The sequence below is a fragment of the Delphinus delphis genome, chromosome 6 (assembly GCF_949987515.2).
Source record: "Delphinus delphis chromosome 6, mDelDel1.2, whole genome shotgun sequence".
NCBI classification, from domain to species: domain Eukaryota; kingdom Metazoa; phylum Chordata; class Mammalia; order Artiodactyla; family Delphinidae; genus Delphinus; species Delphinus delphis.
The window spans coordinates 78,844,086-78,871,495 of NC_082688.1; the positions used below are offsets into that span (position 1 = coordinate 78,844,086).

Here is a 27,410-nt window from a genome sequence, read left to right on the forward strand (position 1 = left end):
ACAATTTACAACAAAATGTTTCCTAGTCTCAATCAAACTTTTACTGTCTGACCCCATATTTTATTTCTACTAACACTACCTTGGACTTTTTAGGATATCAACCTATAGATGAAATAAATAAATAAAATGGTAAATAAATAAATAGATAAATAAATGCTATTCTTATACTATGAGTCACAGACTCAACCTACAAATTAGTTCAAAAAAGATTTATAAGAGTAAAATTATGTAGTTTAACAATAAAACAAATAATTTTGACACAGATTATGGGTTATAACAATTACCTAATAACTCTATCAATATAAACTTCTCACTAGCATTTATAATAGTTCTTCTAAGTCTTTTAATTTATCCCATATAACTTCGCTACAATGTTTAATGGGCATAATATTGTTTGTTTATTATAATGCTTTTTGAAAAGTAAATGTTAACCTAACATCAAGCACTACATCTTATATATTTGCACCCCAGAAAGCTGCTATAGGCTTAACACTTCTTGTAAGAGTAGTTGGTATATGTACAGTTTTTTACATCAAAATTCTCAACCCATTTCAACTTTAAAAATTGCTTTCCTACCTTAAGTATGATGCCTCAAAACAAAATCTGAATTAACTATCTCCTAAAGCCTCATTATTTAATAAATTTATTACAAAAATAAATAAGTTTAATATCTTATTGAACTACTTTTCAACTCACTATCCACACCCTTACCAGTAGGTATAAGCTAGTTACCACCATTAATATTAATTGCTAGCCAATTTCACCTAATCAAAAGAACTGAAATCCCAAAATAATGCTATATTTCAGTATTTAGTTTAGTTCAAATAATTTTAATCATTTACTAACACAAATATTATCCTGTTCTACATATTATTGGAAGCAATAGTAATTCCAACACTTATTATTGTCATTTAATTGAGAAATAAGACCAAACACAGAATTCCACTTTTCAATCTCTATATAACAGGATTCTTTTCACTTTTAGTAGCACTGATTTACATCCAACACCATAGACTCAATAAATTTACTTGTAATATAATGCTGTACTCCCAAGTAATCCCCAAAGGTGATCTAATAAATTACTATGACTAGCATGCATAATGACATTTATATTAAAAAATACCCTCATAGAGATTATATTTTTGACTACCAAAAGTACATATCAAAGCATAAATTACCACAATTACAGAATGAGAGTATAGAGACAGGGCCTGTATAATTTTTTAATAACACTCTGCCTTACTATGCCTGAGAAAATGTCTTCCACTAAGAGAGATGTAATAAATTATTTAAATATTGATTAATTAAATTAAAATGTGTTAATTAGCTTATTTTATCCAATTGCTTTTGGAAAACATTTCTTTTGAACTCCTATCTTTCTAGGCTTTAATTAATCACTAAAATTAGAAGATATACATACCAGCCACCCCTCATCTCAACAATATTCCAATTGATTATGCTCCCTGTACCCACTTACAAAGAAAATTCTCAATGATGTTACTATAGAAGGATCAAATTTCCCATACCATTCTTCATTCTATGGATACGAAAATCTGAACAGGTGGTTATCACTAAAATCAGCAATTTAAATTATTAAATAAAACTATTCTCTTATAATTTTAGCCCCAGCTTCTGCTCAGTTTAAATGCAGTAGGATTCTGATCTCAGCTGTGGGAACACAGGTGTCAGTGAGTGTCATGGATTCACGTTTTAAATAAATAGCTTGATTTCTATAGCCTGAGTGTCCCTAGTATCCTCAGACATGCCTGCACATGTCTGAACAGCAAAAAGAAAAAGAATCCCTCTTATTCCGGCTCTTTCCTTTAATGATTTTCCAGGTGTACCTAATCAAGTAATCATCATGAGGGCAAAAATCTCTAGTGAATTCATTCACTCTAAATAGGAAAGAATGTTTTCCTAATAACAATGATCTTAATCCTGTTCTAAGCAAAATGCTCATAATTATGAATTAGGGATAAAAGTGAAGAAAAAGCGAGTATACTATAATGCAAATACTTAATTCGAATGTCACAGAGGATTTGCATTGCTAAAGATAATGTACATTCTACATGCAAAATGATAAGGTGTTTTTCATAAGAACTGTTATTATGGTTTCTCATTTAATAATATAATACTGGTACTTACTCATCTTTTAAATAACAACGAAACCTGAGGGCTGTAAAGTAAATAACTAGCTGACAGTCACTTATCATTCTTGCTAAGGCAAGTCTTTATCAGTCTACTATAAAACTCTTGTATTTTTATTTGATCAAGTGTTTTACTTTTATACTCACATTCCCTATACAGAATATTCTTATCTTTCTTTCTAATCTTTCTCAACTCTTTACTATTGGCATAGTCTAAGTTAGAATTAACATTAATTAGTAAATATATTCTAAACATTAAAGTGTATATACTATTTATTGACAACCAGAATTTCTTGGAAACCTCAAACTTAAATTTCCACACATCTTACCTATAACCAGAACCATTGGTGTGCAAAACTTTGGTAATGAGTTTGTTTTTCTGTCCTAACCCACAGATGCCCAGTAATTCCACCTAAAATGCTAGATCCTACTCATACTGTTAATCTCTTTCTCCATTGGTTTTCTACACCCATAGTACATATCCAGTGGTGTAGGCAGATGGCAAAACCTTTACAGACTAGTGGCTGCTGAAATGGCTGCTCTTCTCCTTAGAGGTAATGGAATCCTTCCTGAGTTCTCTATTATTTTCTTCTAACAGAGAAAAACAAACAATAAAAACAAAATAATGTAAACAAAGCCACAAGATCGTAAGTCTCTGAGTAAGACTGTATGTAAGCAATGTGAACAATCCCATACACTGAAGAAAGAAGGCTGTTTTGGAGAGTGGGTGTGGCAACTCACTCAGTTCTAATTCCCAGCGAGGGAGCAGGGAGGTCCTCCTGAGTAACCATCAGCCAGGGCTTGTTTTTAGCACATCTGTATTATTTGAGCATTATAATTGTGTTATCCATATATTTTGGATTCCCTTTTTTTTTTTCCTTTGAGTGTCATGAAATGAGAGCATGTTAAATTCTCCAATTAAATGATACTAATTTTCAAGATTTTTTTTCTGTAGAAACATTAATTCTATAAATTCTTGAGACTCTGTAATTGTTTGTTATATATTGTTGTGAAGAGATCAGGTAGGTGAGCAAGAAGGAACAACACAAGCTGAAGACAAGCAGCCATTGTTACAGGTAGAAAATGCGAGAGTATACTGTGTGCCTGGGAGCCTAATGGAGAAAATATTTTAAGCAGGAGGATGTGATTGGTTGTGTCAAATGTTAACTGATAAGTCATGTCAAAAGAGGACTTAGAACTGACCTTTAAACATAGCAATATGATGGTTATTACTGGCCTTTAACAAAAGTTGTTTCAGTGGAACCATGAGAATAAAAAGCTTAAAAGAAGTTGGTTCAAGACAGAATGGGAGAGGAGGAATTGGAGATTGCAAGTATACATAACTCTTTTGAGGAGCTTTCTTAAAAGGGAAGAGAAAACATGGGCAACATTTGGAGATGAATGTGAGGTCAAGTAAAAAAAAATAATAAAATGGGAAAATTAATGGCATGTTCTTAACCTGACAGGAATAACCCCCAAAAAGAAAAACTTGGAAATGGAGGAAAGAAAGAAACCAGTTGCTGGAGAAGTTTCCATGATTAAGAGATGATACATTCTAGTACATGAGGGGAAGGGCTGACAGTAGCTAAAAGCACAATTTTTTCCTAATGATAGAAGTGAGGGAGAGTACACAACACATGTGTAGGAAAGTTAATTTAAAAGTGGGTCTAAATGCTAACGAGTTAAGCGGCAAGGTCATCATCTGACAGTGAGAGGAGAGGAGGAGGCTTAGAGGTTTGAGGAGAATGAAGCCAGAAAATGATAGTTTAAGAGAGAAGAGAAAATGGACTAAGGAAATGTGGTACAATTATTACTCTGTTATTTTTTTCTCCTTTCTAATATTAAATGAGAACAGGTCAATTTTACCAAGCTTAATATTTGAAAAAGAAATAAAATTAAATTAAAAAAAGGAAGAAAGAGGGGCTTCACTGGTGGCGCAGTGGTTGAGAGTCTGCCTGCCAATGCAGGGGACGCGGGTTCGAGCCCTGGTCTGGGAGGATCCCACATGCCGCAGAGCGACTAGGCCCGTGAGCCACAATTACTGAGCCTGCGCATCTGGAGCCTGTGCTCTGCAACAAGAGAGGCCGGAACAGTGAGAGGCCCGTGCACCGCAATGAAGAGTGGCCCCCACTAGCCGCAACTAGAGAAAGCCCTCACACAGAAACGAAGACCCAACACACCCAAAATTAAATAAATAAATAATTTTTTTAAAAAAAAAAAGAAAGAAAGAAAAGAAAAAAGTACTTTCAGTGTATTCTATTTAGGTCTCCTTCATGTCTACTTGAATATCATTTCAATTCTCCCTAAGGTACCATAGGGCTAGATGTTGTAGATTTTGATTAGCAGTTCAGAGAGCAGAAAAATACTGTTAAGGGAGACTAATAAAGTGGACATTCACAACTGGGGAAATAAGTTTCTGCTTTCTCTCTTTCTAATTCTGTCTAGAGACAGTTTTAAGTATGAAAGTTGTAGAAGTCAGCCCACAAGATGGACTCCAATACTTACTGTTTCCTTGTATTCATATTTTTATCTAGTTTCTTTCCATATTGAATCTGGAGTGGCCAAGAAACATGGTAGAAGTGTGATTTCCAAGACTAGGCCATAAAAGGCATCGCAATTTCTGCTTTGGTTTTCTTGGATTGCTCAACTCTGAAGAAAACCCATCATGATGTCAGGATATTCAAGCAGCCCCATAGCGAGGCCCATGTGAAAAGTAAAGTCTCTTCATAATACCCAGTACCAATATGCCAGCTTTATAACAGAATCACCTAAGAGTGGATCCTTCAGCTCTAATGAAACTTTCAGGTGGCTGCAGCCCAGTCCATATCTGGCTGCATGCAACCTCAGGAGAGACACTGAGCCAAAAATTCCCAGCCAAATCCTTCAAATTCCTGATCCAGAGAAACTGTGAAAGATATCAAATTATTATAGTTGGATTAAGACATTCATACTTGGAAGATTTGTTACTAAGCACTGCATAACTAATAAAAGAAAATTTATCCTATTGGAGAGACATGTGACCTGGTGAGATTTCATGGTAAAGAAAAGTCCTATAGCTCAATAATTTTCTCTTTTCTTCAGACTGTATGCACTGCTGGTAAGAATATGTTGGAATTTGGCTCCAGATAGGTTGGACTCTCCTTCTCTTAAATTCTCACAATTTTTCCCCCACCTCACATTTATTTTTTGACTCTAGATAAACAAAGAGAGTTGTCTTAATCCCTTTAACATGAATTCTATGCTTCAAAGTACTTTAAAAATTCCATGCTGATATCAATGTCAATATACCACATAGACTATAGAGGTAAAGAATATTAAACATCTACCATATAAAAATGATCTATTATTACTTTGGAAAATCAGAAACAGGGAGAATATAAAATATGCATTTTAAGCTATATTAAAAAATAGCAAGGTATATTAGCAATATGCAAAGAGGGACATAAGATCACTCAGACTGACTGGAAGTCTAAGATTGTCAATAAAGTAAGCTAATAAAATCATACACCTCCCCAATTGCTGATACACTCTAGGGGGATCATCTTCTGAACAAAAATAAGCCATAAAAGGAAATCAAAGGTATTAAATAAACTGAAGAGAGTATTAAAGCAAAATACAAAATGATGATATAGCACTATTTTTAAGAAATCCAGGAAATCCTTTTTATTTCATAGAGAGCTGCATCTTGTCAATATTTTAAGATTAAATATTTTCACTTCTTCACTATCTCTTCCTACTTACCATGAGAACTTCTGAATACTATTCATTCAATCATTAAATATTAATTGAGTGCCTACTATATGCCAGGCATATTTCAAGTATAGGGTATAGAGCAGCGAATAAGAAAGACAAAGCTTCATCCTTTATGGAGCTTAAAACTAGTAGAGAAAAGCAGTAAACAAACATACTGTTACACCAGATAGTATTAAATGCCATGAAGAAAAAAAAGATAAAGTGATACAAATTTGAGATGGATGGTCTAGTTAAAAGCATATGGTCAAAATCTAACAGAGGCAGTACTGTTAAATGTAAAATAAGTATAAATTTGATTTTCAACGCTTAAGTGCATGAACTCTCTCTCCTCATGTTCCAAATGGAGTTCAACTTGGCTTTGGACTTCCTTATCTCTGTCATCTCCTTGAATGTTTAATGAGAAATTCAGTCAGTCATTTTGTAGGAGACCCTTTCCCTTCCGTAGAGTCACGCAGGATTCCATACTTAATAACTTTGGAAAGCTTGAAAAAAGACCACAGATCTCTATGTCATGGTCTCCACAAAGATGTTCATTGTCTGAGGCTGCATGGACCATTCAAAGTCATTACAGTGCTGATGCTCTGGGCAAATCCCAGTTTTTTCATTGTTGTGATTCCCAAGGTTCTACAACTTAAATTTCAGTCTCCAATAATCCAAAATATTCCTTTAAACGCTCCTACCACCTCTGGGTCAGAGTGGAAGTGGGGAGTGCAGGTTTGTTTCAAACCTCAAAGCACCCAATTTACAAGATTTAGGGAATAGATATGTTCTCAGAGTCACATCTCTCTTTTTTTCAAAACCTAGAATTCAACCAGTCTCAGACAGTCCAGCATTTATTTCCCTAAGCCTATTATCTATTCAATAAGGGAAAAAGAGCCCCTAGGGAAAAAGGCAAAGAATACCTGTCATTCTTTCTTGATAAACCCATGGAAAGGTACCAGAGCAAATTTCTCAACCAGGTTATCTGCCACAGATAAGATAAAGAGGGATTAAATCAGCTTCTTCCATTTTTATAGAATTACTCTCGTCAGAATTGAGGAATTGACTACTAGACATTGCAGTGTATTTGCAGCAAGACAGAGTAGTCTGGAGAAAAATGGGGACATGATGCTAGACTTACATATTTGGTGTCAAGGGAAGTCAATTCACGTTGGCATGGCTTGTTGTAAAAGGCATAGAAATCTCTGTTCTTTCTTAAGGTAAATATCTGAAAATGGGGAATGACATGAAGTATCAAAGAATCTCAATATTCTAAGTCAGTAGAGCAAAGCAGGAAAGGCCTGGATACCCAGACAGCAAAATAGAAAGTCTCTTTAGGTATGCTCAAGAAGAACCATGACTAGAAGCACTAGACTTGGGATCAGGGGTCAGACTACTAGTTTTAGGGAAAGAACTGACAAGAACAAGACTGGATTTCTCAACAGGTTCTTGGGAAAGAAGATTTTTACAAACAAGCAAACTAGTATGGATTGTTTTACATGGAATACAAGATAGAATACAACTTAGACATTTTGACAAGGTGGGTAAAGGCTAATAACATCAGGTCTCATGGCATTGGTTAAGACCACCCTTTGTAGGGAAAACATATAAACCCCCAGGTTATCAAATACAGACATATATTTCATCAAAGTTCTCTCATCATGACACAGAGAAACCAGGTGAGAACTAGATGAAGCTGGAGGTGATACCATGCAATGGTGCTCCAGGGAAGGTCCCTGTCCTCTGTTATGCACCTTCTTATAGTGCAAGTTTGTGAATAGCCTTGGAAGTGAGGTACAAAAGAACCTAGGCACTAGAGAATCTAAATATAAATACCAATGCAAGGAGTTGTCTGAGAAATCGTATTTAAGCTACTAAATCAATATTTCTAAACCATTTTTTTTCCATTATTGCCTCCTATAGGGAGCCTTTTATAGATACCTGTATATAATATATAGAAATACCACAGATATACTATAATTGTGTCTATGTTCTGTATGCATATCTCTGCTGTATACTTTAAAAGGATAAGTTTTTTTCACCACCCACCCTCTCAAGAACCAATTTACTCCCCCTTAGGGGTGATGTCACCACAATTGAGAACGCATATGCTAGAGAGAGGAAGGGAGTTGCACCCATCTGAAGGTAAGCTTGGGTGCAATTCCTCCCATTAAGAAAAGCATCCTTGCTTGTGGTCCATCTGTTACAAGGCAACCTGAGTTTCTAGGGTTACGCATATGACAATCCTGCTTTTCTTTCTCAATCAACACATTTTTGACCGGAGACGTATTATGGCCACAGGCGTTAGTTTCTGCAAAAATCCCCCAGTCAATAATGTGTTAAAGTTTATCAAATAAATAAATAAGTGAAACATTCAATTTCAAAAACTTAGAAATAAAAGTCAATTTGTTGATTTTGTGTCATTACAGGGGTTTGAACTTTTATTGCCTGTCCAGAGTGGCCATAAAATATATTAACAACTGCTCTTAAAATACTGATGTTGCAATTTCTAATTAAGTTAAAGAAACATCTGCTCTGTAACTCAGCAATTCCATTTTTAGGTATACTCCTGTGCAAGAATTTTCAAACTAATTTTATTCAGAATAGCCCCAAACTGAAAAGAGTCCAAAGATCTATCAATAGCAGAACTGACAGATGATACATTATAGTATATTCATGGAATAGAAGACCATTCATCCGTTAACAAAAATCATGTATTGATGAGTGTAAACATATGGATAAATGTCAAAAACATGACGTTGAGCAAAATAAGCTGGGCACAAAAGATTCATGATGCATATATGAGGTATTAGTAATGTATGATGTATGATTCTATTTATACAAAGTTCACACTCAGGCAACACTAATCAATGTGATAAAATTACAATAGTAATTGCCTAGGGAGGGGGATGGGTTGGTAGAAAAGGGCATGAGGGACCTATATTAGGGGATAAAAATATTCTATACCTTGATGTCAACATTTGTCAAACTGAACTTAAGATATGTGTATTTTACTGTATAGAAATTAACCTCATAGATAAAAAGATACTGCCGCCAAAGTGATGTTGTCAGCAAGCGTCATGGCAGTTTTCATGGTAGAATCCATTTTTAGTTAAAAAGTAACTCTTTCTGCCAAGAGGAAAATACTCTATAATTGTATTGCCACAGCAGAGCACAGGATACTGATGGAGCAGGCCAGGGTGCTCCAGATAGAGAGAAAGCTGCCAAGCCAAGCAGACTGACAAAAGACATTTCTGACTTACCCAGAAGAGAAGGCACCAGCTTTGTGTTACAGCGTAAGGAGATCAGCCAAATCACTCCAAAGGCTGAACACACAGTGAACCTTGAACATGTAGAGAACGTAATAAAAGGACTAACTGAAATCATAATTCAAGTCATGAAATGAGGAAACAATATCCCAATAGCAAATGACATGTGATCAGATTTCACAGGACTCAGGAAAGAAGGGTCAGTTCAGTGGATGCAGCCCAAGAAAAATGGAGGTCCAGCCTCATCCAGAGCAAGGATTATGACTCAACCTAATAGGTTAAGGAGAATCACTGTGTCTTGAATAACAATGAGCCATGAACTCATGGAAAAATTTATGTTCATGTGAATAAAACCATACAAAACAAATTTTACATAATAAAACAATCATTTTCTTTACATTCTTTTGAATGGGTTCATTGTATTCCAATTAATACTTTGGATAATACCTACAATGAAAGAACTTCTGTGGTCACTGCTGCAGATACCTATACTGGGTGTATCCTACTTATTGATTCTATCTGATTTTGCTAAAGATTACTCTTTAGATCACAAAACATAGTACTTCCTCCCTACAATCCATTCTGACCTGAGAACTAGAGCAAGACTGAATCTAACGGCAGGAAGGTAGACCAGTGAACAAGGAGAATGCAGTTTGAGGACTGATTTATAATTTACCAACAACCTTGGTCACCTGTACACCTAATTTTATATGATATGAATAACAATCAGATTTAAGCTAGAATGTGTTAGCATGTTACAGGTGTTACAGGTGAAATAAAACAAGATGGGGAAGAGAAACACAGTACATTTTTCTGTCAATTTAAATTAAAACAGGAAACCATTTGAGTCATAAATGCATACATGTAGTCACTTTATAATGAATACATTTAATGTGTGCACATTGCTTAACACTCTCACCTTGATTTTCTTTTCTTAGGTAACATAAATGAAAATCTATCATTTTCTTGAATAACAGGCTTTCTCAAACTCTGTCTTATGAGCAAAGCTATGATTTTCATGAAGAGAAACTCCAGCTGTCAAGACTCTTGGGATCAAAACCAATTTTAAAGTCTACCTCACAGGTCTATCTTTAGCTAGCCAGGTTTGTGTGAAAATAACTGTTATGATGAAAAAAGAGTAGAAAAATACTAGAGATATATGGTGACTATTCTTTCCATAGCAAGTACCTATGAAAGCTTTATCTAAGACACGGGTTGTCTCTTCTTTTCATTACTACCAAAGGAATCTTTAAATGAGAGGCCACCAGTGCTTAGGGTGATATTTAAAGGAATAATATATTAGTGAGCAAACATGAGTAGGTAAATGCACCATAAATTTTGGGACCACTTAGAGAAACTCTTGTATCTTGACCCTCATGCACTGTAGTTGTGGGACATTGGGTAAATTCACTCTTTTTCCTCCTCTGTACAATTAAGATAAATATAATCTTTCTCAAACTGAAACCAAGCAGGACCCTATGGGGCTCCTGGGCACAAAAGCCTTTCTGTCCCCTGTTTTCTTGTAGGAAACAGACTCTGGCTTCCATAAACTTCCCTGAGTTCCAAAGGGAAGATTCAAACAGTTGCTAATCCAGGAAGGGAAGGGATGCAAAGACAAGGGAGGAGCAGCCAAGAAACCATACTGCAGCCTTGGGGCAGGTCCTGGTTCCACCTCAAGGGATACATATAACAATGTCTTTAAACTCTTTAAGATGTCAACATTCTTCATACCAGAGAAAGACCACCTGAGGCTACATTAAAGGAACAAGAGAAGCTCATCAAGAAGACCACCTGAGACCAGATTAGAAGAACACAGGCCCTGCACACACCCTAATCTTGTCAGCAACCCCACCCTTGAACTATTGCTATAAAACTCCTCATCAAATCCTCCCTGCTTGGAACATACAGTTTTTCAGGGCAGGAACCTGCTGTGTCTCCCTTTCTCTGGCAAACCAATAAAGCTATTCTCTTCTACTTCACCCCAAACTTTGTCTCTGAGATTCAATTTGGCACCGCTGCACAGAGGCTGAGCTTTCGGCATCAGAACTATAGATAATCCTGAAGAATAAGTAAGTAGGATAACATAACAAAAACACCTACCACATATTTAGGCCTTGAACATAGTAGGTTGCTGTATTAGTTTCCTGTGGCTGCTTAACATTACCACAAACTTTGTGGCTTAAAACAAGAGAAGTTTATTTTCTCACATTTCTGGAGGCCAAAAGTTCAACATTTTCAATGGGCCAAAACCAAGAATATGTTCCTTGCCTCTTCCAGCTTCTGGTCGTTCCCAACCTTCTTTTGCTGGCATCCACATCACTCCAATCTCTGCCTTTATCTTCACAAAGCCTTCTCTTGTATGTGAGTTTTCTCCTTTCTCTCTCTTATGACACTTTTGATAGCATTTAAGGTCCACCCAGATAATCCAGGATGATCTCCTCATCTCAAGATTCATTTTTTAATAATTAATTTATTTATTTTTGGCTGCGCTGGGTCTTCGTTGCTGCGCGCAGGCTTTCTCTAGTTGCGGCGAGCAGGGGCTACTCTTCATTGCAGTGCACGGGCTTCTCACTGCAGTGGCTTCTCTTGTTGTGGAGCACGGGCTCTAGGAGCGTGGGCTTCAGTAATTGTGGCATGCGGCTTCAATAGTTGTGGCCCACAGGCTCTAGAGCACAGGCTCAGTAGTTGTGGCGCATGGGTTTAGTTGCTCCGCAGCATGTGGGATCTTCCCGGACCAGAACTCGAACCCATGTCCCCCGCATTGGCAGGTGGATTCTTAACCACTGCGCCACCAGGGAAGTCCCTCAAGATTCTTAATCATATCTGAAAAGACCCTTTTGCCAAATGAGGTAACACTTACAGGCTCCAGGGATTAGGACATGGTCACATCTTTGGTGGACTGGGGGCATTTTTCAGCCTACTACTGTGCTCAGTAAATGTTAGGAAGCTTTCTTTGTCACATATACAATCCATTTAATATGGATTAGTCCATTCATGTCTACCACGTGGACATGAAGAACTAGAACTTTATCTTCTTCACTGCCTGAAGCCATATCTGTGGGACTGGTCTACCAGCAATGGGTGCAGAAAAAATTATTTTTTCACTAAGTCTGAGAATAACCAAAAGTCAAGGAAAATCTTAAAGGCTTTTTCTTTTCCAGCCATCAGAAGTATTCTTTTAACCAAAAGAGAAATATTCAGATCACTTTATCAAAGTAAGCACTTAACTAAATACAGCTTAACAAGAAATATTTCTCAAGTAATAATAGTATGTATATTTTCTGTGATGCTTATATTTGTATAAAAATGTGGAACATTCACACATTCAGTTATTTGAATTTGGTGTCTGTTGAAAACAAAGCCAGAAAAATGTTGAAACTTTCAAAGTAGGCCACATATGTAAAACAAAACGTGGTTAAAGTACCTAGCTTGGCAGATGGCTGAGAGTAAAATTACAAAGTGGTGTGGTGAGACATTTGATTTAAAAAAAGCAATGATAACGTGTCAGTTAATGCATTATTAATTGCTCTAAAAACTTCTTCTCACCAAAATATAGTAAGAGGCAAAATCTTCTGCTAACAAATACAAGCTAAAGCACTTTCCTTATCACACCAAAGAAGACAATTTTTTTTCAAAGCAGTAGATATCTGACTTTTGGAAATCTTCTAAGTCACTGTATTAACATAACAAAAAATACCTTTATCGCTGTCATCAGTTAGGAAATTCCGAGTTTTAAGAGCTCTGTGCCCAAAATGGGGATAAAGACCAACTATATATTTCTTATTAGAATGTTAATTTGTTGACTGAAAAAAATTATTTATGAAGAAATGGAAGAAAATTCCCATTCTACTTTTCATCATCAACATTTTCCTTTGGGTAAAGGAGAATTTAGGTTAAGAATCCCTATTGCTTTATTTTTTATTCTAATTATGAAAGCATTACTTCAAACACCTTAGAGAGAATTGTTTTTGTGTGAAACTTTTACAAATTATTATGTAGATGGGTTATGAAAGTCTAATATTTATGATTTGTAATCTACTGGAAAATGGTTCCATAGAAGTCTCCACTTGAAAAAAGGTATGCATAAGAAAGCACTTCTCTCTACTCCATTTGATATACCCAGAGAAAGTTTCATTGCTTTTGATTATGAAACGTATCTTCTTTCTTACATACAATCACAGTTTTCCTTTTACTGGAATGTTTTTATACTTAAGTTTATAATATTCTGTTATAAATGTAAGTCATACTCACTACAGAAAAACTGAAAATTTAGAAATGGATGAAGTCAATTACCTTTGGTGCTCCTGCTCAGTGATGATAATGATACTATTCATAGTTTACAGTTATTTAATTCATGATCTCAGTTAATTCTCACAGCAAAAGTGTTAAGATAGGTTCTATTATATTGTCTACTTTTACTGAGGAAACAGGAGCTCAGAGAATAACTTGTTAAAGAGCATGAAGCTGATAAACAGCAGAGAAAGGGTCTAAATCAAGAACTCTGTTAACTCTAGTCCACTCACTGTGCTCCTTCTATGCTATTAACATGTTGATATATTTCATCTCAGGCTTCTTTTCAAGGATACTTTGCCTATTACTAGTCATAAAGAATCTACATTTTTCTAAAACAAAAGACTTCTTAAAAACATTTCTTTAAGGAGATATAATTTGTAAATTACACAGTAAAATGCCCCAGCCTCTGCCATGAAACTTTATTCTCTTGACCACCCTGACCCTCTCCTACTCAATATGGTTCATGTGCACATTATCTTTTCCACAGATAATTCATAATCTCCCAGAATACATCATATGATGCATATAATTTTCCATACATACACAGAGCTGAGCACAAACAATAGTCCTATTACTCTAACAGGCGCTACTTAGGTGCCTATATCGTGGGAGGCTCTCCACACACATTCTCTGTAACCATCACAACAACTCCGCAAGGTAAATATAGTAGTATTATGTACATGTTTAAGATGAAGAAACTGAGTCTCAGAGATGTTAACTAGCATCCTCAGGACACAAAATACCTTTGTGGGAATGAGAAAAAAGCTTCCTTACTTCCAGGTAGAAGCAGCTCTGAGCACCTCCTGGCAAGTAGATCATTGGCTGAATCTTACCGGCTGAGAGAACTTGGGCAGTATACAAGCTGCACAAACATACACAGCAGTTCTGCTCAATATGACACGAGTAAATAACAAATGAGTTTTAAAAGTCAAGTTGTCTGACACCAAAACACATATGCATCCACTATGCTGTTCAATCTCTGAATCTCTGGTTCCTCCCATTTCAGTATGAAAGCTGGCATATAAGTTTTGTTGTATCTTTTAAGCTACTTTATTAACTTTACTCCTACAAATATCTGACAGTTACCCAGCTCCTGCTCTAGACTTAATGACAACACTTACGGACACTTCTGCCCTTGAATCACATTATGCTCAATGTTTCAAGGATAAAAACATAGTATCAGGAGTCCTCGCATTAAATACTAATCAAACCCATCAGTCCCTGATGAAGGTGTGGGGCTAACTTGTTTCATGTGTTAGGAATCCCTAAAAAGTTGGGCAGTTTTAATTTTGACATATACCTTGGTATTTTAATTGTTCTTGGGTTTGTTTTTTAATTTAAGGGGCACTTATATTGGACACATATGCAAATGAAAGGGACCTGTGTAGCAGAAGAGTCACCATCTACAGGGTAGGCTATAGCCCGACCTGCCTGAGGAACCACCCAGTGGGTTGAATTGTGCACCAATAAATCAACTGACTGTCTGGCTATGGTTATGGTAGTGAGGAAAGCCCTTCAGCAAAGACATTCTTCCCTCCCCAGACTCTAGGTTAAAGTGTATAAAAATAAGATCTCCCAGGATCATGGGGTCACCTAACACGGTAAACAGATTCTATATGCTCAGTGAATTCTCAAACTTAACCATGGGGAACCAATCAAAAACTTAGAAGTCACTTCCACTTGTACTATCACTTAACTGTGATCTTGAATTTATACAGAAATTCTTTGTATAACTTGTTAGTGAATTATAAAATTAATTAATAGACTCAGAAAAGACCCAACTGTTATTTTCACCAGTACTCAAATCTGACTCAGTTTTTTGGTCTTGCCCATCATACAATATTTCACCTTATTTGTACATCAAGCTTATTCTATTTAAGCTTTCTTATTAAGTTTGCTAAAAATGATGCACAAATATATTTATGGAATAGATAATAAAATGGTAATATAAAATCATGCCTTTTAGAGTTAAAAGGAACTTTTTATAGGATATAGGACAATTTCTAAAATAGATGAGCAGTGCCACGGCTAGGGTGTGTGGGGCCTGAGCAAATATTTTGTAAGGTGCCCATCTATATAAACAATTCAATTAAACATTTATTAGAAGATTCAAGGAACCCTAAGGGTAGTAATTTATTGACAAAAATGTAGAAAATTGAATGGAGAAGAGTTCCTCACATTTTTATTACTGTCCGGTCAGTGGACATGATGATTCTACCTAGTGCCCAAGAACCACCTCTTTCTCTTCAATCCTATAAATTCTCTTTCATGTTCTATATTGTGACATATACTGTTCCTGGCTAATTTCACATCTCCCAACTTGAGAAAAATGTACCAAATTATTACTCACAATGCCATGGCTTTACAGACCAGTTTGTATTGAAATAGCATGGAACTTCTTATCCCTGAAGTTCCCTAATACCATGTATTTTATGCTAATTACCTCATTTCTTATAATTCTGGGTTATCCATTGTGTTACCCATGACTACTGACTTCCATCAAATCTCTCAAAGGTTATTACTCTGCATTATTGACCATGATCATGAATGCAAGAGTTATCCAGATTAACCAGAAAAATTTAAACAGTAGTTCACTGTATGGTCATGTTAAATTTACCATTCAGAAATTTATACAGTGTAAACATAGAAAAACACATCTCCCAATAATGTATCCTCTTGAACTCTTCAGGTCTTGACCACTGCTTCCTTAGAAGGTAATTTATTTCAATATTGCCCATACCCCTGCTTTTCACACTCAACCAACAGTGGAAGAATAGAGAAAGAGTCTATGGGCAGAGTAACAGGTGGTTTCATTCACACAAGGAAAGCCTGTTCTTTATCCAGAGTGGCTTGCGACTGACCTAGGGAAGCACAATGTCACTGCATTGATCGGATGCAGAGAAGACATCGCATGAAAGGTCTCATTGTCTTTGAGGAGCAAAAATCATGGAAGTCCTTGTAAGAAATAGGTTCTGCCACTATCAGAGAATACGTCACAGAGAATGTACAGGTGACCACCATGAGTCCCAGTGACAGGAAGTGCATAAGGTAAATGTTCCCTGCTGCTTGCCCTGCTGCTTTCAGTTGCTGTACACTAGAGGCTTCATCAAGCTTGGTACACAGATGTATGAGAACTTACACATGAAGTCACACACATGGCTTAAGTCCAACATTTGACAGTGGAGCACTGGTAATCCTGAACTCACTCTGTGTGTAACATGAGCAAAGATGACTCAAAATCAGCATGGTAGCACTGTTTGGAAAGCCCAATCTAATAAAATCTGTGGAAAGAAATGCCATGCTGGTCAGTGGGAGCAATCAACTTGCCAGGCTTGGACTCAAAGATGGGGCCCTTAGATACTATATATGTGTCAGTTCTGGAGCTTATTGGGGCATCTTGTCAACCTCTTGCATGGAGGTAGAGTTCAGAGATTATCCAGAAGTGGCTTAGAAGGTAGGACTCACATAGGTCCTAGCACTGGTTTGGGGCAGCCTGCTGGATACTGTCAGCCCTGGCTGGTCCCAAGTAATTGAGGAAAACTTAAAATTTTCAAGAAACATACTCCAAAGTACAGTCCCACCTGAGTGCTTGCATGTACATAAAAGAGTTACTAAACATAATGAAACTGTGCTTAAGTCATGTGGCCAATAACCCCCAAAGGTCTGTGAGAGAACTAGTTATACATCTCAGGTCTTCTGACATCTAGGGCCCTGATCCTGAGAATAATTATTCATTCCTCAAATGCACCAGACTTGAAAAAATTCTAAACTTTATGTGCCAATCTGAAAAATCAGTTTTTACCTGTAACATCTCCAGTAAGCAGTCTTCTATCTCACACTTAAATGTTTCCAATTATGGAAAACTCACCAGCAACTAACACAACACTTGCTCTCCAAAGAGTGGTTCAAAGAAGGTGTTATTAGCAATACATGTTCCCATGGCACTTCCAATATTTGATAGCAATAATAAGTCTTTTTGTAATCTCCTCTGTTCGAGTTTAAACATCCTGTTTCTTTAGTGCTATATACTTTTAAGCCCTCTCAGCATTCTGATGTTTCTACTTTGCCAGTACTCCTCTTAAAAAATGAGCAAAGTTGTTACCTAACACCTGAATCTTTCATTTTTGAAGATATTTATCAGGATTTTCTTATAATGCAGTTCTTATCATTTCATTAGCTAACATATTTGACCAAAAGTAAACCTTTGAATTTTGTTAGTGTTTAACTCCCCTAATAGATGATCATTATTTTCTAGATGGAATATTAGTAATTCAGAGCTATAGCTCCCTGGCAAACTGTATAAGGCAACTGATGACGAAACCAAGATATAAGTTTGCTCTAAGTCTAAGAGAAATACTTACTCAACATTATTTAAGAACTACAGAGACAACCAAATGAGCATAAAATGACGTTGACAGAAGAAAAGGAAAAAGTCATACTCACTTAATGTCCTGCTTATATCATGAAAAAGACTCTAGCACTGGTACCCATATAAGCTAGTTATATAAAAAAATATTTTAAGGTTAAAAAAACCTGAATTCTGTCAAGCAGTGCCTGAAACAATTATAAAATAAGCACATATGGCTTCGCTTAAGTCATTTTCTTTCTAACAGCTGTGAATTAAATCCCAAGAGAGTTCATGCCAGGCAAATATGTTTTCATACTGAAATCAGACTCGATATAGCCACATTTCTCTCTGGAGGTCATGGAAAAGTGGGTTGAAAGTTATAGGCTTCATGCAGCTAGTTCCCTGCTTCTCTTTTCACCAATGAGTCCTTACTTGACATGTCCTTAGTCATGGCAAAGGAAGGTAAAAAGGGAAGAACTGTTCACTGTAATAATCCCAACCAGCCTTCGGCAATCCAAGAGAGCTTAGATATTAACAAAAAGTTAAATACTCCATACCAAGTTGTTAAAATGAGTTACAAAGCTTCCCAGCTCATGTTGGACCCTACTGGAAGTCCTGATAGGCTGAAATGTCTTTGAGCTAATGAAGAATTTTTTTGTTTGAAGTGGTTGGCCATCATTATCTTACCTAGTTTCTGTAGTTGCACATGAACTGCTGCTAAGTGATTACGATTACAGGCCTTTGAGTCAGACTGTCTAGGTTTAGACTCTAGTTTTACATAATAGCTCTTATTAACTTGGGGCAAGTCGCATAAACGTGTTAAGATCTGGCTTATAACAGTAATTTGTAATGTACCTTACAGTTCAGGAGATGTGTTCATGCCTGTTATCTTATTTGTCCTTGTAATAACTGTCTCAGAATGATAGGGTAGTGTTTTTTGTTTTTTTTTCTATTCAACCTATATTTATTGAGAATCTACTTTGTGTCAGATATAATGTATTGAAAAAGGTGAACAAGGCCTGTGCTTTCACAGAGACATCATTCTATCAGGGATAAACAGACAACAGCATGTAAACAAAGTGATGCATAAGATAATTTCAGATAATAATGATTGTTAAGAAGCCAATAAGGTTGGGGGCTGAGTCAGATTTATAAAGGGTAGCCAATGAAGACTTCCCATGAAAAGGTGCTATTTAAGATGAGAACTTGAATGAAGAGAAGAAGTCAAGCTGAAGATCTGGGTGGGTAGGTTTAGGGGATTTTTCCAGGTAAATGCTCTAAAGAGTAAAGTACTAAATAGGTTTCAGCACAGACAAAAGTCACCCAAGTAAATATGTGTAGTTTTTCTTGTATTAATTATACCTTAATAAAGCTATATTTTTTAAGTCAGCTGAAGGGTAGTGAGGACATGGAGAATGGAGTGAGAAGGTGTCAGGGAGCTAGCCAGGACCAGAATCCTTCTGCAGTGTGCAGGTTCATGATCTGTAAAAGACCCTTCCAAGGTCACTCGAAAGCCAGGAAAAGAGTCTATATTTTCTCACTCCAACTGTATTGCTCTTTTCCTTTATAAGATGTCTTGCTTGATAGACCCCAGCTAAAATACCTTGTTCATTTTAAAATATCTTTCTTGAAAAACGTTTCTATCTTCCCCTAAAGTACCAGCCTTATTATCATCAATGCTTATTGAGCACTTCTAGTGTACCACATACTCAGCTAAACATTATACATTTCAAAGTTACTTGTTCTACCAATAACACTGCAAAGATGGTAATTAAGTTCCTTTTTAAAATGATGGGATTTAGACATAAACTATTTAGAATCTAAGCTAAAGTAACACATTTAATAAATAGTGAGATTAATATAGGAATGCAGTTTCTGTAATGGACATTTTGATGTAAGTTACCTTAAATGGGAAGATGCGAGAATGTAAGTACATATTCATTTCATTAGACATCACTTAAGCTCCTCGTTCAAACGTCCCTCTTAAGTATTTAAGAGCTTCTAGGGGTAGAATTTTATGGTATAAAGTTTGTTGTAGAAAAGCTCAGAGTGCAGCCAGTGTATGATTAACACAAAAGTTAACTAGGCAATGTTATTACTACCCGAAGGCTTATGTTTTTTTCTGTTGACAATAAAAATGGTTTGAGCAGGGACCTTATTTTTCAGTCATAAAGAGATATGTTAAAAATGTTTCCGAATGCTAAGGTTGTGTGGATCAGGTTGTTTGATGTGTGTGTATGGGGTTGGGGGTGTGTACAACGATGGTGAGGTTTATCTTGTGGTGAGTATCTAAAATTAATTTGGATCAACCATTAATAAGGATATTCGTCAATTGCCTTATTGTCTTTTTTAAAATTAGATGCAAACTCTAAGACAAACATAAAAATGCTTTCACATTTTTGCAACATAATGATTACAGTTATATATCCTGGAGTCAGACTGCCTGGGTTCAAATTCTAGTTCTCCTATGTAAGAGCAGCATAACTTTGGGCCAATTACCCAACCTCCATGTGCTTTAGTTTCCTCACCTTTAATGGAAAAGAACAACACACGTTGTTTATTGCAGTATTCATGAGGATAAATAATATATGGAAATATATTGAACAGTACCTGATACATAACCATGGGTTAACTCCAGAAATGTTATAATTATTATAATTATTAGCACTGTTATTGTATTTTATGTATTTTACCAACATCATATTGTATTTTCTAGTATCCATAATGTTAGCTCAAAATAATTACCTATCACTATAGTCAATATTATGGGAAATGTGTCAACTTTCAGATGAGTCCTGTGCTTTTTTTGTTCCACTTAAACATTATTTCTCTGAATCTTGTTTTCCTTCCTGTGTTATTTAAAAGTAGAACAAATAGAAGTTATTTAGAGCACTTTGACATTTGATTATCAACTATGATTCCTGAAGCTTTTCCATTTGTCCAGAAAATAAATAAAGCCTTTTTGAAACCCACTATACCTATTAAAGTAGAGGCATCAAGAGTTTTTGTCTGTTTTCAGTTTAACAAAATTTAATTGTGAACTGACTATATGTAAAACACTGTTTTGGCTTTGAATCACAGAAATAAATTGTGTAGAGTTCCCTTGCTTTACCAAACTCCAATTTTTTTTCCTCCTTTCCTGGTAATTACATTTTTCTGCTGCTCTTTTTTAGTCTATCTGAAAATGAACAAAGAAAAAAAAGGAATTTATAAATCAACCTTGTCAGGAATTAGTTCAGCAGCCACTAAAATAGAAAGGGGGGTAAAAACAGCTTAAAAGTTGCCTTGACTGAGAGGCAAGTTCTTGGTTTCTTTTTAGAACCAAGTTCTTGTTTCTCTTCTCTTTAGAATTATGTGGCAAGTATGGTATCCAATTATGATTTCCACTAATTTTATTAAAGGCAAAATATATGCCAAATGTTGTTTTGGCCCTCTGTATCACTTTAAACCCTTCCAAAAATTAAATAAGCTCTTCCCATTGTGCAAAATTGAGGACATCATAATCTAGAGATTCTAGTGGCTCACCTAAAGTCATTGGTTGCAGGGGAAGAGCCAGTCAGAAAGCCTGTCTTTCTTTCTTTTACAGAAATATCATTGATTTACAATGTTGTGTTCGTTTCTGGTGTACAGCAAAGTGATTCAGTTATAGATATGCACATATTCTTTTTCAATATGATTTATTACAGGATATTAAATATAGTTCCCTGTGCTATATAGGACCTTGTTGTTTATCTATTTTATATATAGTAGTTTGTATCTGCTAATCCCAAATGCCTAATGTATCCCTTCCCCCGCTCCCTTCCCCCTTTGGTAACTGTAAGTTTGTTTTCTATGACTGTGAGTCTGTTTCAGTTTTGTAAGTAACTTCATTTGATCATATTATAGATTCTACATATAAGTGATATCGTATGGTATTTGTCTTTCTCTGACTTGCTTCACTTAGTATGATAATCTCTAGGTCCATCCATGTTGCTGCAAATGACATTATTTCATTCTTTTTATGGCTTAGTAATATTCCATTGTATATATGTACCACATCTTCTTTATCCATTCATCTGATGATGGACATTTAGGGTGCTTCCATGTCTTGGCAATTGTAAACACTGCCACTATGAACTTTGGGGTACATGTATCTTTTCAAATTAGAGTTTTTCATATTTTCCAGTATATATGCCCAGGAGTGGGATTGCTGGATCATACAGCAACTCTATTTTTAGTTTTTTTAAGGAAACCACACTGTTCTCCACAGTGGCTGTACCAATTTACATTCCCACCAGCAGTACAGAAGTGTTTCTTTTTCTCCACACCCTCTCCAGCATTTGTTACTTGTAGACTTTACTTTTTAACGATGGCCATTCTGACCAGTGTGAGGTGATACCTCATTGCAGTTTTGATTTGCAAGAAATCCTGTCTTTTTTATTCCAATACCCATTACTTTTCCCACAAGTTTATGTCTCCTTCATGAGACATCAATTCGTACATTTCTCAGTATCTTCTCCCTTGGCGCAGAAGTTAATTCAAGAAGTTTATAGAGATTGAGATTAAATTCATGAAAATTTTAGATTACATAACACAATAAACTTCTAAAGGGTGTTGAACATGTCTTACCCATGTCATTTAGCACATTCCTGCTGAATGACATACAGTGAACCAATAAATAAGAAAGAAGATCTGAGTTTATGAGGAATCTACTCCTTGATTGTGAAGAACCTATAGTTTTAATATATTTGAAAGGACTTTATTGGATTTTATAAGGTCAAAAGAACACACAGCCTTTGTTCAGTGTATTTGTGGAATTTCACAGGAGCAAATTTTATCAAAAACTGACTTTTGATATCATAACACAGAAAGAGAAAACAAAATAGAATTATATGATTATCTCAAATACTTATGATAACTTGAACTTGGCTACAACTTTCTCATGGTTGATTAGCAAAATGTGCATCAAATAGTAAATAAGGAGTCATCAGTAAAACTAGCAAACACAGTCCGAATCTCAGCATTACAAAGTCTCCTCTCCTTAAGCCAAAATGCAGTAAGTACTGAATTTGTCCAAGACAAATAAATGCATAGAGATTAAATGTGCAAATACAGCGACAACTGTCTTTACATGAAAATTCATCTAATAATGACAAATAAATGTCTTTTTTCTTTTTATATCCTACTGGTTTTCAGCTAGTAATAAATCATAACCTAAGAAAACATCAGCATGACTTGACCCTTATAAAGGAGATGAACTGCTCTGTGATGCTTGGTTTCTAGGTTGGGCCAATGGCATTTCTGAGCTGTTTGAATTCAATAGGCAAGAGGCACAGATGACCGACAGCTCTCCATGGCCTTCCCAGTACTGCAGGGAGCCGTAGTATGTAAAAGCTACCCCGATAAATATAAATATAGCCTTCTATGAGAACACTGACAAATCACTCCCTCATTTAATGAAAAGATGCCAGGTGAGATGATATTTCTAGGAATGGTGCAAATGATCCACTGTGGGAATGAAAAAAACAAAGGTCCGGGACAGACATTTTCTATCTAAAAATGAAAGCTTCACATTGCAGGAGCTGGTGGACTGATGAGCTCCTCTCAGATGTATATGCACCCTGGTTTCTAGCGAGGCTCTGAAAGTATCAATCAAGTACACTACTTAAAAATCAGGTACTTAAAAAACACACAGTTCTCCCTTTGATAAAGTGGAAAAAGCTCTATTCATCTTCAGCTATTGTGAAGATCACATAGGTGTAACATGGCATCACTATTTTTCATTTAAATCCTTTGAGAACTTGGCTGGGGAAAAGAAATATGTATGATCATAATCACATGGGGAGGAAGGCAAGGAATTTTAGGAGCAGAATTTAATTGCACCCCTTCTTGTTGCAGACAATAAACAAAGGTCCAAAAGTCTAGATGCAATAGCCCCCATGTCATAAACAGGGTATCAGTGTTGTCTCAACTAAAACTAATTAAAATAATGATTTTTTTTGTTGTTTTTTAGTACTTCAATAAACTATTTTGCAATGTGGTTCATTTGACAGAGACTGAAAACTGGTTATGGGCTTAGACCCCAGGTTGGTCATAAGACTTGCTTTTGTCCTGAAAGATTCATACGTGAGGCTCCCCTCTCAGGCTGTCAGAAAGGGCAAGAGCTATCTTCTAGTGTTCCAGACTATTCCAATGCAGTTGACTGTAGCCTGAGACTCCAGCTGTTTTGCAAATAAGCATGGTTTGTAATAAGGACAGTGGCCGAGAGATACATAGATCCTCACAAACTTTTCACTGTTGCTAGAAAAACACTGTGAAATGATTCTATATGAAGAACAGAGTATTTTTATTTACACAATGTGAGGTTCTTTGAAATAAAAGCCTCCATGGAGCTTATCTAAAACCATTATGAGATTCATAGACTGATTTAGGAAATTCTGTTTTCCAGAGAATAAACACAACATGAACAAATACAGCAACAAAAATCACAACTCTATCCTACATCAAACAAATATATCATACCAGTTCTCTGACTTACTAAAAACAAGAGGATCTCACAGGAGTCTGGATTTAGAAAGATTTTCTTTGTAGTTTGACAAGAAGTGTTTTCCTATTGATAATCAGGTTTAAGGGAAAAGTGCTGCTGGGTAGCTGAGCTCAAGATTAAATGGATCAGGATCACATACAAATTTCAAAATTTCTTTCTGTTCCATTTGATCTTTCCTCTGAAAAGATCTGACTTAAGAACAAGAATATTGCAAATGTTCTATTTTTAAGAAGCAGACAGACAAGTGATAATCACAGGGTTGGTAACATCTGTTTACTTCCAAACACACACACACACACACACACACACACACACACACACACTCACTCACTCACTCACAGTGAAGTAATGCTCTGATTCCAATTTTTACTATTTTTTTCTTCATCAAATATATCATCAGGGTTATGATTTTTTCTCCTTTATAAAATTAGACTCCTGGAAATATTTTTTATATTTATATCTTGCTCATACATTTCTGAAAATTAGTACTATTCCTACCTTTTGAGGAAATAATTAAGCAAGAGTGTAGATTTTGGAGGACAAGTTTAAAATCTTGATTATGCTGTCATCATTAAATAAAAATTATAACACCTGAAAAGGTAATGGTAGCATTTATGCTTATACTTTAAAAACAAACAAAAACGATTTTAAACAATCTTGGAGGAAACAGAAACTTGAACACTTTTAAAGGTAGTTTATCCTACTTTTGTCTACAACATACAAGCATTTTGTAAGAGATGCATTTCTCCATTTAACAAAAGACAACACAATTCCCTGTGACATAGACTCCAGACACAAAAGACAATTGGCAAGGTTCCCGAGTGAATTTAAGACTATAGTTCACAAGTCAACTTAAGGCTTATGGGATCATATAAAAATCAGTCAATATATAAAGCATAGCAGACCAAAGAACTTGAGGAAGTGTTTAAAAAATACTCCTTGAAATTGGGGAGAAGATATTTTAAAAGTCATTTGACATTTATTACATTTTGTAGAACTTTAAAATATGTTTAAAATGAAAGGGTTTTTTTGTTCGTTTGTTTGTTTGTTGAGCTTCTCTCTGGAAATGGGTTTAACTTACCTTCTGTAAAATTGGGTTTGCATTATATAAATATCAGCATCCCATTATATGCTGTAGTATCACATAGCACTCCCTGTATAATCTGTCCTGATGAACTATCTTGGTCTAGGTAGCTGTGCATAATGCGAGGTGGAGAATGAAATAAAAAATCACTGTCGTGCTCTCTTTCTCTTTTTTTCCTTAGGCTGCTGGAACAATAATCAATCTAAGGCCAGCTCTCAGGTATGGAGGAAGCCAGGTCAGCTTTCTTGGCATGTCTTATCTCAAGGCTCACGGTGCAAACCATGGTATGGCATGACTGTGATGCTGTGTAGCTAAGAAAGGTGAAAGGGAAACCCTGTGTGTTTACATGCTCCAGTTCAGAAGAAACCTCTGCTTTGGTATTTGAGGAAAATGACAGGCATGTATCTATGTCTATATCTATAACATATCTACATATATTTTTAATCTGTTACTTGGATTTCTGTGGCATTATCTCCTATTCATGTCACTCCCACAGAGACTTCATGGAGACACTCAATGGGATCAAATAGGGACAAATAAAGGTGAAATCAAATACAGGCATCTCCTGCTTAGCATCAGTAAACTTCTTATAATAAACATTCTTACAGAAAACACAAACTTCCATTATATTGAAGAAAAAAATTATATTGCATTGTATTATTACCCCAAATCTCCATCTAATTTCCTAAAATATAACCAAACTGCCTATAAATTATCATTAAGAGGTAAAATGATTAAAACATCACTTCCTGATCACCAAACAACATAATTAAAAGAGTTTTGTTTTTGTTTTTTGTAGTAACAAGCAGAGTTTGCATGTCCCATATTTGCAGTTCAACATGGCAGAAAAATAGTTGGTAACAAATATATCTGATAGAAAAATATCAGAAAAGTTTGCAATAAAATACAAGGTAATCTACTACCTAATTCTTTTGCTTCATGAAAGTTGGAAATCTAATCAAGGAGGAGGGTTGAAGCAGGTTTTTTTGTTTTGCTTTGTTTTGTTTTGCAATTCATCCATGCTGTTGCATGTATAGGTTCCTTTTTATTTGTTCCTGTCAAATGCTGAATATAATGACATTCTATGATTATATCACTGTTTACTCAGTCTTTAGTTGATAGACATAAGGAAGTTCCCAGTTTTTAGCCATAATAGAGTATGACCAATATTTTGTACATGTCATTTTGTGCATCATATCTTTTAAGTAAATACCAGGAATGGAATTGTTAGATTATAAGATAGGGGTATGTTTAATTGTGTAAGAGACTACAAATGCTTTTTCACAGAGGTTGTACCTTTATACATTCCTCTCAGCAATACATGAGATATGGTTGTTCCCCATCATCCCCAATACTTGATTGGTTAGTCTTTTTAATATTAACCACTTTAGTGAGTGAGTAATGGCATCTTATTGTCATTTAATATGCATTTCCCTGATAAGTGATAATGTTAAAACTCTTTCATGTGTTTATTACATATTTGTACATTCTCTTTTATGAAGTACCTGAGAAAGCCTTTTGCCCATTTTTTACTGAGTTACTGTCCTTTTTGTTATTGATTTATGAGTTCTTTATATAATGTAAGTATTATTCATTCGGAGAATATATGTCCTGAGAATCTGATTACCCAGTCTGTGGTTTGCTTGTCACTTACTGTGTATTTTGATGAGTAAAAATTTTTAACTTTGTTGAAGTGCAGTTCACTGCTTTATGCATTCTAAGAAATGTGAATCCTCATTCACGTTGCAGTTGCTGTTTCCCTCTATGAACTTCTAAATTTAGCTTTTACAACAAGATCTGTAATCTACCTTTAGTTAATTTTTATATTGTAATTTTATGTATAATGTGAGGTGTAAGTCATAATTCAATTTAACCCATACAGATATTCAGTTGGTCCAGGGCCAGTTGTTGAAATGGTTTCTCTTTCCCCATTGAATTATATTGGTGCCTTGTCAAAAATCATTTGTATATGTGTAAGTCTGTATTCTGGGTGCCTTCACACCATCCTTTG

The 27,410-nt window shown here is 35.6% G+C and overlaps 1 pseudogene; it reads right to left on the reverse strand.

Annotated features, from left to right (window-relative positions):
• Window positions 1-27,410, reverse strand: part of LOC132427686 (polyadenylate-binding protein 4 pseudogene) — a 56,302-nt pseudogene that overhangs the window by 4,753 nt on the left and 24,139 nt on the right.